Genomic DNA, 12822 nt, shown 5'->3' on the forward strand with positions numbered 1-12822 from the left:
GACTGGGACCTGGCCAGGTCAGCTGGCTGGGTCAGCCCGGGGCCTCTAGGGAGGAGAGCCCCGAAACACGGCTGTGCCTCACAAGGCCTCGTTCTTGTTGGCTGGGCCCCCACCAGTAAAATAGTTGTTGCTGAAAAAGATACATTTTTAAGGCTTTAGATGCAAGAGCAACTACAGATCCAGGCAGGTCCATAGTCAGGATATTTATCTCAAATTCAGGGAGTTTGAAAATCTAGGACAGCTCCTTGGCAACCCAGCACTGACAGTCCTTTTGTTCGACTTTTCTCCGGCCTGGGCAACAGCCTCTGCGAGCCAACCAGATTTTCTCCAAGATGGAGACTCAGCCCAGCCAACATTCTACCACAGAAGCGACTGACCTGGCCTGGGGGTCCACCAGCCCTACCACTGGGTGTAAAATTGTGAGTGAGGGTTGGAGGCTGGGCATGTGCTGATACTTACAGTTTCTAGAGAGAAAGCCCGTTGTTTGCATCTGTCTCTCAGAGGTCTCCATGATTCAAAAAAGGTTCAGAAATGAGTCAAAATTTTCCTAGCCTTTTCCCCAGAGGCCTCACTGATTCTTTACCCCAGCGAGTCCCCTGAGGGCCTCCAATTCTCCATTTTTCATTAAGAGGAGTATCAGGCAGGGACCGGCCCGAAGACAGAAACATCAGTAATTTGAACAGAGAAGGTAATATAGTAATCGTTAACTATGTGAAATGGGAAACTAAAAAGGCAAAAAGGGTGCATCACAGTATCACAGAGGTAGCACCTGAAGGAGTGGCCATCGCCCCGGGCAAGGTGAGGAAAGAAGTGGGAATTATTAAAACCCAGAAACCTGAGGTTCAGACTCTGAGCAGGTGTGCTGCTCAGCTGAGCTGGTGTCTCTGAGCTGGGGAGGGGCCCTGTGGGGACCTGGGGGCTCCTGGGAGGGGGAGTGTGATGGGGCTGGTTCTCTCAGTGTTAGAGAAACGGCAGACTGCACGCAGGTGCTGCTACAAGAAGGAACTGCCACTGCCAGGGTGATGGGGTGAGATAAGGGTGGCATCGATAGGGACAGGAAACCTACGAGGAGTCCTTTCTTTCTCCTCCAGCCATGCTGCCTCCCTCTAGTGCTTCCCACTGGAAGAGCTGACATGGAGCCAGCTGGCAAAGCTGGAATACGGTTTGCAGAGCTCAGCTCCAGCATGAGGCTGAGAACAGAAGAGTAGGTTTGGAGCTGAAAGACAGTAAGTTCAGAAGGGCCCCAAATACTTTGTGTACTGTAATATTCATGATGATTATCCAATCCATTCATCCAAAGGGTTCAAGCTCTTAATATATTCATCACTGAGCAATCTCTGGGGGTACAGACACTGGATTTGTACCTCAAGCTTGGGATTCCCAGTGGCAGCCGTCTGCCTCCACTGTCTTGCAGCGACGAGAGCAGTGGTGGCTCTCACCACTTTCAATCCCTGGTCAGGATGGGCTTCGAGGTTGGATGGGGAGCAATGGAGACTTCTGGAATATGGGCCCACGGTGGCTGTGGGCACTGCCTATTTATACAGTTGTGTCACCTCTCCAGCGAAGTTCCTGGGATTCTGAGCTGGAGTCTAACTCATAAACCACAGCTCACTCTTTCCCTGGGCACCAGGAAATCTCCCAGTATTGGAAATATGAATGATCATCATGCTGAATAAACATGACTCATGAGTGTAATCAAAGACAATTTGTTTTGGTTTCCCACCATCCTTTGTCATCTGTTCAAGGGAGCAAGTTCTTCCTCTGCCCCAGATAGAATTTAGAGCAAATCCTATGACTTTGTGGTCACATTTGGTAATAACAACAATCCTCTGCTCCCTTCAAAACACACAGTATAAATTTAATAATGGAAATATTCAGTCACATAACTTCTTGCTTTAAAACTGAAGCTTCCTAGCATCTCCCGGCTCAGGGTCCTTGAGAGGGAGAGAGAAGGGGGCTGGGGAAGGGGTGCGTGGTCAGCTGCTAACTTTCTCCTTCTCCTTCCTCAGCTTACTAGCCATGAGTCCTGACACTTTCAGAGTTGGAGTTCTGGAAATGAGAAGAGGCGAGGGGAGCAGGAAAGCTCTTGCCTGATTGGCCTGGGCATGGTGATGTGGCGTCTGCTCTCTCTGGACTTGGCAGACGTTGAAAGCTGACTCTCACAGGCTCTTTTTGATGATCTTAACTCACAATCACTGACGATCTCTTCCCTGAAGTTTGCTTCACAGGACAAATGCTCTCTATTCCAGCCACTCACTCACTCACTCATTCCTTCCTCGGCCTCTATGAATGTGCTGATACCTCAAGCTTCTCCCTGAGAAGACCTGTTTATTCCTCCATGCAGCCCTCTTGGACAGATCCAAGACAATCCCTCACTGCCATAGCGGGTAGGGGGAAACTTCTCCTGTACCCTCTTATATTCAGTGACCGAGGCCAGCAAATTAAACTGACAAAAGAAAAGATTAACAGGAGAGTAGGTTTATTTCATATACATACGCGGGACCTCACAGAAAAGAAGTGAAAATCCCCCAAAGCAATAAAGCCTGGGGGTTTATGTACCATTTTAACAAAGGACAACACAGTGTAGAGAAGAGTTAAAGGGGTTCGAGCTTCTGGGGTGGTGAATTGGAGGAAGGTAAATATACAGGGGAACCTAATGGAAGATGAGGGTTATTTTAGTAAGGCTTGTTATGCAGATTCAAGTCAGTGCCTCAGTGATTAAGCAGGAGAGGGGAGGGGGCATACCTTCACGCAGGGAAATGTACCCCTGCTTTCAGGCAGAAAGAGGGGGCAGAGAGCTCCTTTTGTGTCTGCTGTTTCTTAATTGCCTTCAGCTCAAAATAATCCTAACATCAAAGTGGTGTATTTTGGGGTGGCATATTCTGATCCCCTTCACTGCCAACCCTATCATGGGTGAGACCCATATCTGGGCACGCACTCACGAATCCTCTCGTGACAAATTTGGGGCGCACAGGCTGTCCTGGCTACCTCCCCGAGACCTTCCCTTTCCTCCACAGTCAAAGCCATAGCTAGCCCATCACTTGTCCTTTAAGTTTGGCGGGAACTGGACACCTGTGCACTGTGTCCCCTGAGCTACTAGGGACACAAATGAAGCTCTTTCAGTGGGCAAGTTGAACCCCGTTTTCCTAAGCATGCGACAAGGGCCCTGTACTCCCTTCTTTCTCCACGGGTGGGAGAGGGACTCACCGCACACCAAAAACTTTGTTCCTGGCCGTTTTATCACCATGAATGAGGGGTGCAGCCATCACAAAGCTGGTTTCTCTGCTCCCTTTCCTCCAAAGCCTGCACGGAGGTCTGGGACCTCTTTTTGGAACGTGATCTCCATTGTCTTTAGGCCTTAGCAGAAACGCCTATTCTAACATCTCGTCACATGTGTACATTGAGAAAACTGAATAAAGTAGCCAGGTTGCCCTATTATTCTAAAAGTATCAATATTCTTAAAGCTACCAAACCTGAGTAAAATGGCCAGAATGGGTCTGTTTGGGTCTATTAGGGACTATTCATGGCGGGGAGAGATGCTGCAGACCTTACCCCAGGGCCTCGGAATCATCTTGCAAGTGAAATCACTCAGCTGTTTCTAATCCTGTGTAGAAGGATCAAAAACTCTGGGAGTGTTGGGGCCGGCCCAGTGGCATAGTGCTTAAGTTTGCGCACTCCACTTCAGCAGCCCAGGGTTTGCAGGTTTGGATCCTGGGTATGGACCTACACACTGTTCATCAGGGCGCACTGTGGCAGCATCCCACATAAAATACAGGGAGATTGCCACAGACTTTAGCTCAACGACAATCTCCCTCAAGCGAAAAGAGGAAGATTGGCAACAGACGTTAGCTCAGGGCCAATCATCTTCACACACACAGAAAACAACACTCTGGGATTTCTTTGAGGACTATCATTCAGCTCACTGGTTGACCATGAGGAGTCAATGAGATCATATATGCAAAAGTATTGTGTATTTTTGTAAACTAGAAGGCATAGTGCACAGACATGCAGGGGACCGTCGTGATTATGGATCCTTCAAGGGGTCTTGATTATCTACAATTTCTAAAGACAGTTCTAAGCAGGCACTTACAGTTCAAAGAAGAAACTTTGCCGTTTAAAACTAGATCCAGAGCAAACACTGGGGTTGTTTGGCAAGTGTTTCTGAGAAAAAACTACACCTCGAATATACATTAACAACACTGGGAGATTACTGCGCAGCTGGCAGGCAGGGCCCCACCCACAGGTGCTTAGCCCACCCCAGGGTCCCCCTGCAATGTGTCACCGCTGCACCAACAGCTTCCTGCTTCCTGCTTCCTGCTGCCTGCAGCCGTGCCCTGGTCCCTGGGGCGCACTTGCTCCCCGTTGGGCAGGGAGTGAAGGCCCCGGAGCAGCCCCTACAGACGGGGGCAGGTACGAGGTCCTCAGGGCCCATTCTGGGGTGTGTTCCAAACAATTTCCCAGAGGGTCCCCGTGGGACTGAGGCCCCCTACCAGTGGTAACCTGTTCACTAACGCTTTTTCTTGACTTGGATCTTTGCCTTGGAGGATCTTTGCCTCTGCTTTTGGGGAGGATTTAAGCTAAGGCAGAGAAGTCTGGAGGGCCTATCTTTGGCAGGAAAATGTAAATTATGCTAACCAAAATAGTAACAGCGTCTTTATAAATCTAGCTATTGTGTACTAGTAGGAATTGTTAGGTAATAATACTAACCTGCATTTCTTGATCGCATCCTTCCCGCCCCGTGTCATCCTAAGCGCTTCTCACACACCTCATCCATGGCGATCTCAGAAGTGGGTGCTGTTACTCTTCCTTATTTGAGAGATGAGGAAACTGAGGCACAGCAACTTGCCCAAGGTCACGTAACTTGTAAGTGACAGAGCTGGGATTCTGACTCTGGCAATTTAGAACCCACACTCTTAGCTACTCACTGCACTTTTCAAACTATTGACATCAGAATAAGCAAAGAACCAGGGAGCCTCACTGCGGGTGAGCAGCCGAACTCAAGAGCTGCTGAGAGACGGAGCGCATAGGAAGCCTAGGGTAGATTCGAGAACTGGAAGCCTGAATTCAAAACCACATTTTACTTCCACTTACCAGCTGAGTGACTTTGAACAAATCACTTCTCCTCTCAGTTTAAATCTTAGGTGTAACGTGGGGTGGCCGGGCCTGATGCGTAGGTTGCGGTGAGGTTTGATGAGCCCATGCTTGCGGACCGCTGGGCAGATTCCTAGCATGATAGACGATTTTGGATGCTGCTGCAGCGGTCGCAGGCCCCCGACTCCCTCCTGTGCAGACCACCAGCCCTTTTGGCCCACCGTTCAGGACCCAGGACTCTCACCTGCTGCTTCCTTCAAGGAGCTGGTGTGATGTAGGCAACGGAGGATGAGATGAAACTTTGAAATCTACCAGACAGCGATTTGAATCTCAGAATCTTTGCCATTTCTTTTTTAAAAAATAATCTTGGGCAGGTTATTTAATCTCTCCAGGCCTCTGTTTTCTCCTCTGTAAAATGGAGATAATAAAACAGAACTGTGGAAAGGGTTAGATAAGGCAGTGTACATAAAGGGCTTAGCACAGTGCAGCTCAGGTTAGTGCTCAAAACACGGCGGCTACCGTTATGACTGTTGATTTCATGAGAAAAAAACACGAGCCCCTTGCCAAGACAGGAAAAGAGGAGGTTGAGGGGCCGCCCGGTGGCACAGCGGTTAAGTTTGCACGTTCTGCTTCGGCGGCCTGGGGTTCACCTGTTCGGATCCCGGGTGTGAACCTAGCATCGTTTATCAAGCCATGCTCTGGCAGGCGTCCCACATGTAAAGCAGAGGAAGATGGGCACGGATGTTAGCTCAGGGCCAATCTTCCTCAGCAAAAAGAGGAGGATTGGCAGCAGATGTTAGCTCAGGGCTAATCTTCTTCCAAAAAAAAGAGAAAGGTTGATTTGACTGATTTGACATGATATTAAGAGAATTATTAGCTGGTTCTATCTACTCAAAAGAAAGTGAGACAGCCTCAGTCTGTCATTGCATTCCTGTTTACATTCAAATTCTATACGTCTTACTTGGGAAAAGGTTAAAGAGGGTTTGAAGAGAAAATAGTTTGGGAGGCCATTACTGAGGCCACCATGATGTAACATTGATGTAATGATATAATCTATAGCAGTGAATGCACATCGATCCCTTAAACCTAAACAAAAGCTTTTATTTCTGAATCTTGTTCCCCTTGTGGGGACCTGAAATTGGCCGCCCCAAGATATGTCTCTTTGGCATGATGATTATTTGAGGCTGGTTCCTTGGCAGACAGGAAAGCAACAGAAAAGTAGAATTTACTTACCCTTTGTTAGGAGACATTTACATTGTAAAGGAACTCTCCCTCTGTAAAGATATCCCCCTCTCTAACAGGAAGAAGGGGTGATGACCTTGTCTCTAGAAACTCTTTAAGCAATGCCAAAGGCAAGGACTTAAATCTTGCATAATAGTCTTATTCCTGTTTCTGGTAACCTCCTGTAACTGACTTCCCTCCCCCTCCCAACGCTGGCATTTCTTTAAGGCTTAAGCATCTTTCCTTAGGCTAGGAACTGATTGCTGCACTCACCTGTGACCACCCAGCTTGAGACAGTAGACTTGCCTCCTGCTACGCCCTCCGAGACAGCAGACCCACTACCTGCTGTGTCCATCAAGCGCTGTGCTGACAGGGCAATCTTGTGACTATTGTGGGAGGGACATTTCAATCACATGTGAAACACCCTGTTTGGGAGTATATAACCACTCTGTGCACCCCACTTCTTCGGTGCCCTTTCTTCCTTCGGGAAGAAAGAACCCGGGCCATGGTTCCTCATAAAGCTTTGTTTAATTTTCTCTTGCTATTCTGTCTCATGTGAATTTAATTCGTTCTCCGGCCAGACGAACCCACTTTGGAGAGAGGAAATGTCTTCCTTCCCTATACCCTCCTGACCTCTCTAATCAAACAAAAAGAGTGTGTGTGGTGGGGGATACCAGGGGTGTGCAATGTGCTGAACTGGGAGAGAGACAGCAGGGCTGGAAAGATCCCCTTCAGCAGCCAGGCGTGGACTTTGAAAGGAGCAGGGCAGGGGCAGAAGTGTGAGAAAGGAGGGCAAGAAGACTGGTGACACAGGCAGGAAATGGTGATGAGAAAGCTGCCGCAGGCCTCCTACCTTGAGGCAGGAGCCACACGCGTTGCTTCTGTCCTCACCAGCCCCAGGGGCTCATGGGGAGGACCGCCGGGGTCTCATTGACCCTGTGCTCAGGAGGGCTTCAGTGCGATTGCAGACGTAGCACATACTAATTTGTCACGGCATAAAAGAAGGGAGCGAGGCCTGACATTTTCCCACCCACTGAAAGTGAAAGAAGAAAGGGTTCTTTACTCTCAGGGCCGCATCCTGATGACAAGGTCAGTGTTTGCAACTGATCGTGTGGACGCAGGCTAATTGTTTCTTGGATAACCTGTTATCTATTAGCCATCAGGCTGCTTGCCAGGATATGCTAATGTCTCCAGACTTCCTGGTCTGGATTCTGAGGAGTGGATTTTTTTGTTTTTGTTTTTGTTTTTCTTAAAGGAAACATAGGGACTGGGGGGGCGGGCAACTGTGAATCCCACCAGCAGAGAGGTTGTCCTCTACTCTGCCCTTAGCCCGTGCCAAAGGGGAGAGAGTGCCCAGGAACCCAGGGCACAATCCACGCTGATGCCCATGTGGAACCCGGCAGTGTTCCTCTTTCTCTTGGATCCTGGACACACACTCCTTTGGAAGACTTGGCTTTATCAGAACATTCTGGAAAAGCCTCTGAGAGAGCTGTTTTTCTGGGTTATCATTTGCTAAGAGAACAAGGAAACTCTTCAAACAATCTTTTGTTTGGGGACAGAAGAGAAGGGAGGGTGTCAGAATTCAATAGCTCTGTTCTTCTGTGGAGTAGGGGCAGGACTTGGCCATCGCCCAGGCAAGCTTGGTATCGTTAGCCATCAGTTACGCCCATGGTCTCTATGTTTCTACTAAGGCACAGTGAAATGTCATCAGATGGGAGAGGTACACAAATACAGGACATCAATCTTTTTCTTATTTTAAAGGTGGCACATGTTCATTATTTAAAAATTTGGAAACTTTAGAAAAGCAAAAAGAAAAGACAAAATTTCATTCCTCAGAGATGATCACTGTTAACATTTCTGTGTATCTTCTTCTACTTTTTTTCCTATGCTAATTTATATCTGTCTATGAAAAAGGACTTTTGATTGAAAAATACAATGATGCCCTCTGATCTTCTGGAGGTGTTTGGAGGATAAGAAGTCCTTTAGCACCAGGGTTTGGGATTAGCTCTCTGTAATCCTCAGAGGGTCAGTTTTATGAGGCCAAGATAGAGCGGGGCTCATAGCCCAGCAGGACTTAGTGGCTAAAGTCCAGGACCTTTGGATTTAAGCATTTATTTTCATTTATATGCATATGGAGGAGGGTCAGGTGGTGCTGCCCAGGCGTAGAGAGAGAGCACATGTCAATTCACACGATCAAAAAGCAAGCAGGCAGATACTGGACCAGCCCTCCCATGGTAAACACCTAGAAAACTAGACAAAGCGTATGAAAGAACTGTTTTCACACATTTCAGACATTTGCTGAGAGAAGGGAAACAAATGAGGTGATCCCTAGTTTGCTTGCCCCAGTTTTCTGCCTAGAAGCACATTTTAGACCACAGCCCAGGGACGGGAACTCAAGCAGAACACAGCAGTCTTGCTGAGTTGGGGAAACAGAGACCAGGGGAGGCTGAGACAATTGGAATTTGCCAAGCAGAGTACCAGAGAGGAGGGAACTGTAACGGAGCAAGGGCTTGTTCTGCTCACTGCAACCTGATGCCAATCATTGCAAGGTGAGTTGGTGGTCAAGAAGGGGATTTATTCCATTAGCTAGCAAAATCGGAAGATAGTGGACTCATGTCCCAAAGACCATCTTAAGCAAGCACAAAATCTTGAGGCAGTTATATAGGGAGGAGGGAAGAAGACAGAGGCGGTCAGGCTATTTCTGGCATCCATTCTCCAGACTTCTTGTCTTTTGTTCTGCCTGCTGGGTCCGTCGTTATACCCTTCCTTAACAATGGTTTTCCGTCTCGGGCAGCCTCCTCATCCCTTTTTGGTTCCTGAGAAATAACTCATTCCAATGTCAGCAAAGTTTCATTGCAGATTTGAGAACCTACTGAAATGTTAAAACATGTTCCTGTGGCCTTTGCAGAATAGCCTGGTTACATTATAGGTTAATGATCAGCAATGCATGATTAGCAGTCACAGAACCACACAGAGAAAGAACTCTAGAAAGCTTTTCAAGAGTACTCATAAGGGAGCTGGCCCTGTGGCTGAGTGGTTAAGTTCGAACGCTCTACTTCAGTGGCCCACGGTTTTGCTGGTTTGGATCCTGGGCGCGGACATGGCACCACTCATCAGGCCATGCTGAGGCGGCATCCCACATGCCACAACCAGAGGCACTCACAACTAGAATATACAACTATGTACCTGGGCCGGGGGGGGGGGGGGTGTTGCACTTTAGGGAGAAGAGGAAGGGAGAAAAAAAAGATTGGCAACAGTTGTTAGCTCAGGTGCCAATCTTTAAAAAAAGAAAAAAAGAGTACTCATAAGGATTTGGCTAAATATTAGGACACATGCATAGGCTCTATGAGTCTGGACAAAAAACAATAAGTACTGGAGAGCTATAGACTGAACACCTCCAGAAGCTTGTACATATTTGGGAGTTATTCCGGCTCTCACCAGCTGGAATAAAGAGACTTCACTGAATATCTGGGATATTCAGTAGAGACCCCAGAAAAGCAAGGCCTTAGGAGTGAGACCAAAGGAGCTCTAGAGTAAAGGTCACGCTGGACCTACCATAACAAACTTGCAAACAAGCCTCAAAAGGATCACGATGATCCATGAGACTTAAACTGAGCACCAAAACAAAATTCAACACTCTTTGAAGGAAGACAAAAGATATCAGTTCCTCAAGAGTATAACATTTCTAATGTCCAGCATCTATTAAAAAGTTGCTTGGTGGGCCAGCTCGGTGGTGTAGTGGTTAAGTTTGCACTCTGCTTCAGGAGGCCCAAGGTTCGCAGGTTCATATCGTGGGCATGGACCTACACACCATTCATGAAAGCCATTCTGCGGCAGCATCCCACATACAAAATAGAGGAAGATGGGTACAGATTTTAGCTCAAGGACAATCTTCCTCAAGTAAAAGAGGAAGATTGGCAACAGATGTTAGCTCAGTGACAATCTTCCTCACCAAAAAGAAAGAAAGAAAGAAAGAAAGTTACTTGACATGTAAAAAGATCAGGAGAAAAGTCAAGAAATGAGAGATATGATGCAATTAGAAGGTAAGAACCTTAAAACAGCTGTTACAAATGTGTTCAAGGATTTAAAGGAAAACATAAACATAATTGGCATAGATGTTAGCTCCATGACAATTTTCCTCAAGCAAAACAAGGAAGATTGGCAACAGATGTTAGCTCAGGGCCGATCTTCCTCACAAAAAAAAAAGAAGAAGAAGAAGAAGAAGAAGAAGAAGAAACTATCCAAACTGAAGCACATAAAAAAAAAAGAATGAAGAAAAATGAACGAAGTTTCAATGACCCATGGGGCAATATCACAAGGTCTGACATACATGTAATGGGAGCAATAGAACAAGGAGGGAAGTAGAAAAAACTACTTGAAAAAATAATGGCTGAAAAATATTCCAATATCAACACACAGATTCAAGAAATTCAACCATCTCATGGTAGGATAAATGCAAAGAAAACCACACCAAGGCATATCATAATCAAATTGCTGAAAATCAATGATACAGACAATTCTTTAAAAAGGTCAGAGAAAAAAGACACAGACGTCAAATCAGAGGTTACCTGGGGGCTAGGAGTAGTTTAGGGGAATTAACTCTAAAGGGACACAAGAGAACTTCTGGGGGTGATGAAGTGTTCTGTATCTTGACAGCAATAATGGTGGTGGTTGTAGATGTGTGTGTGTTTACATTTTGCAAGTCATGAGTTCATATTAACACACACAACTCCAATCCAATCCATTCCATAATGCTATCTCCCCTCTTCCACGGTAAGAACATTTCTCTACAGTAAGAACCCTGGCTCCCAATAACATCAACATATTTACTCATTTGCCCGATAGTTTCAGAATTGCTACTATACTATTATAGAACATGCTCTTATAAAAAATAAACTTACTAAAAATAGTTCAAGATTTTTTTTCACTAGATTGAATGTATATAATCAAAATGTTGTGTTCAGAAATGATATGGATTAGCCCTTTTTCCCGTCACTTCTGTGTGGTTATGTCACATGTTTAAAATACATTTGTAAATCTGTCAGGGTCCAGCTAAGGGACAGAAACCACAGTTATTTTAGCAGAGAGAATTTAATATAAATATTTGTTAAATAGGTATTAAGTTGTTAACTAGGTAACTGAACAGGTTAAAAAAGAACTCTAAGGCAGCAGTTCCCCAAATTTTTGGTTTCTGGAGTTTTTTTTTGCATTTTTACAAATTCATTGAGGACCCCAAGGAGCTTTTATGTGGGCTAAAGACACTGGAATTTATCACCAATATTAGCAGTTGAAACTGAGAACTTTCTACAATATTTATTTATTTTTTGGTGAGGAAGATTGTCACTGAGCTAACATCTGTGCCAATCTTCCTCTTTTTTGTATGTGAGATGCCACTACACCGTGGCTTGATGAGCAGTGCATAGGTCCACACCCAGGATCCTAACCTGGGATCCCCTAGCTGCCAAAGCAGAGTGCATGAACTTAACCGCTATGCCACCGGGCTGGCCCCTACAATATTCATTTTTTAATTCATTTAAAAATAACAGGTGGTGGGGTGGGAGGAGAAATGGGTGAAGACGGTCAAAGAGAACAAACTCCCAGGCCTAAGACAAGTAAGCTCTGGGGCTCTAACGTGCAGCGTGGGGACTGTGGTTAATAATACTGTTTTGTATACTTGGAAGTTGCTAAGATAGTAGATCTTAAAAGTTCTTACCATACACATACACAAAATGGTAACTGTGTGAGGTGATGGGTGTGTTAACCAATCTTATTGTGGTAATCATTTTGTAATTTATACATATATCAAATCATCATATCGTCCCCTTAAACTTACACAATGTTGTAGTTCAGTTAGATCTCAATAAAGCTGGAAAAAAGAACATTAAGCCCATTGAATGTTACCATAAATAGCATGTTTTTTATGAGAAACAACTATATAAAGAATTTAGTGAGAATAGTGGCATTATTTAACATTTTTGCAAATCTCTTTAATGTCTGGTTTCATAGAAAACAGCTGGATACTCATATCTTTTTCTGTATTCAATCTATTGTGATATGTTGTTTTAGTTGAAGTATACGAAGAAAATCCAGCCTCACACAGGTATGTAATAAGAAAAAGGAAGATCATTTTAATAGACTTTTCAGATAATTATAATTACCCTTTTGATAGTACACCAAAACTAAACAAACGTTAGTTTCTTAAAGATTGGTTGCAATGTGGAATCTGAAAGTATATCTCAAAACATTTTGTTAATCCGTTATATTAAAATCCATTGGTCTACCCTTACTTTGAATGGATCTTTTACCCATGCAGAATTTTTAATCCTATGCATTGGTCATTGGAAACTATCAGTTGACTTGAGTAATGCAGATATTCTGGATGTTGACACATTTCATTTTACATTATCCAAAAAAATTCATATTGGTTAATATCACCACCGGTCTCATTAGAAAAGTCTTTGAGAATAGTCAAGCTCACGATGGCAGGTGTCTTTTCCCAATTTCTAATTT

General features: G+C 45.2%; 1 long non-coding RNA gene across 1 annotated transcript in view; it reads left to right on the forward strand.

Moving 5' to 3' along the window:
- Positions 1–7465: 7465 nt before the first annotated feature.
- LOC123287124 (uncharacterized) overlaps positions 7466–12822 on the forward strand; it is a 30833-nt gene continuing 25476 nt past the window's right edge. The window contains exon 1 of the long non-coding RNA XR_006530172.2: positions 7466–8861. This is a non-coding gene — a long non-coding RNA (uncharacterized lncRNA). The remainder of the gene's footprint in view (positions 8862–12822) is intronic.

Source organism: Equus asinus, chromosome 7, assembly GCF_041296235.1.
Source record: "Equus asinus isolate D_3611 breed Donkey chromosome 7, EquAss-T2T_v2, whole genome shotgun sequence".
NCBI classification, from domain to species: Eukaryota; Metazoa; Chordata; class Mammalia; order Perissodactyla; family Equidae; genus Equus; species Equus asinus.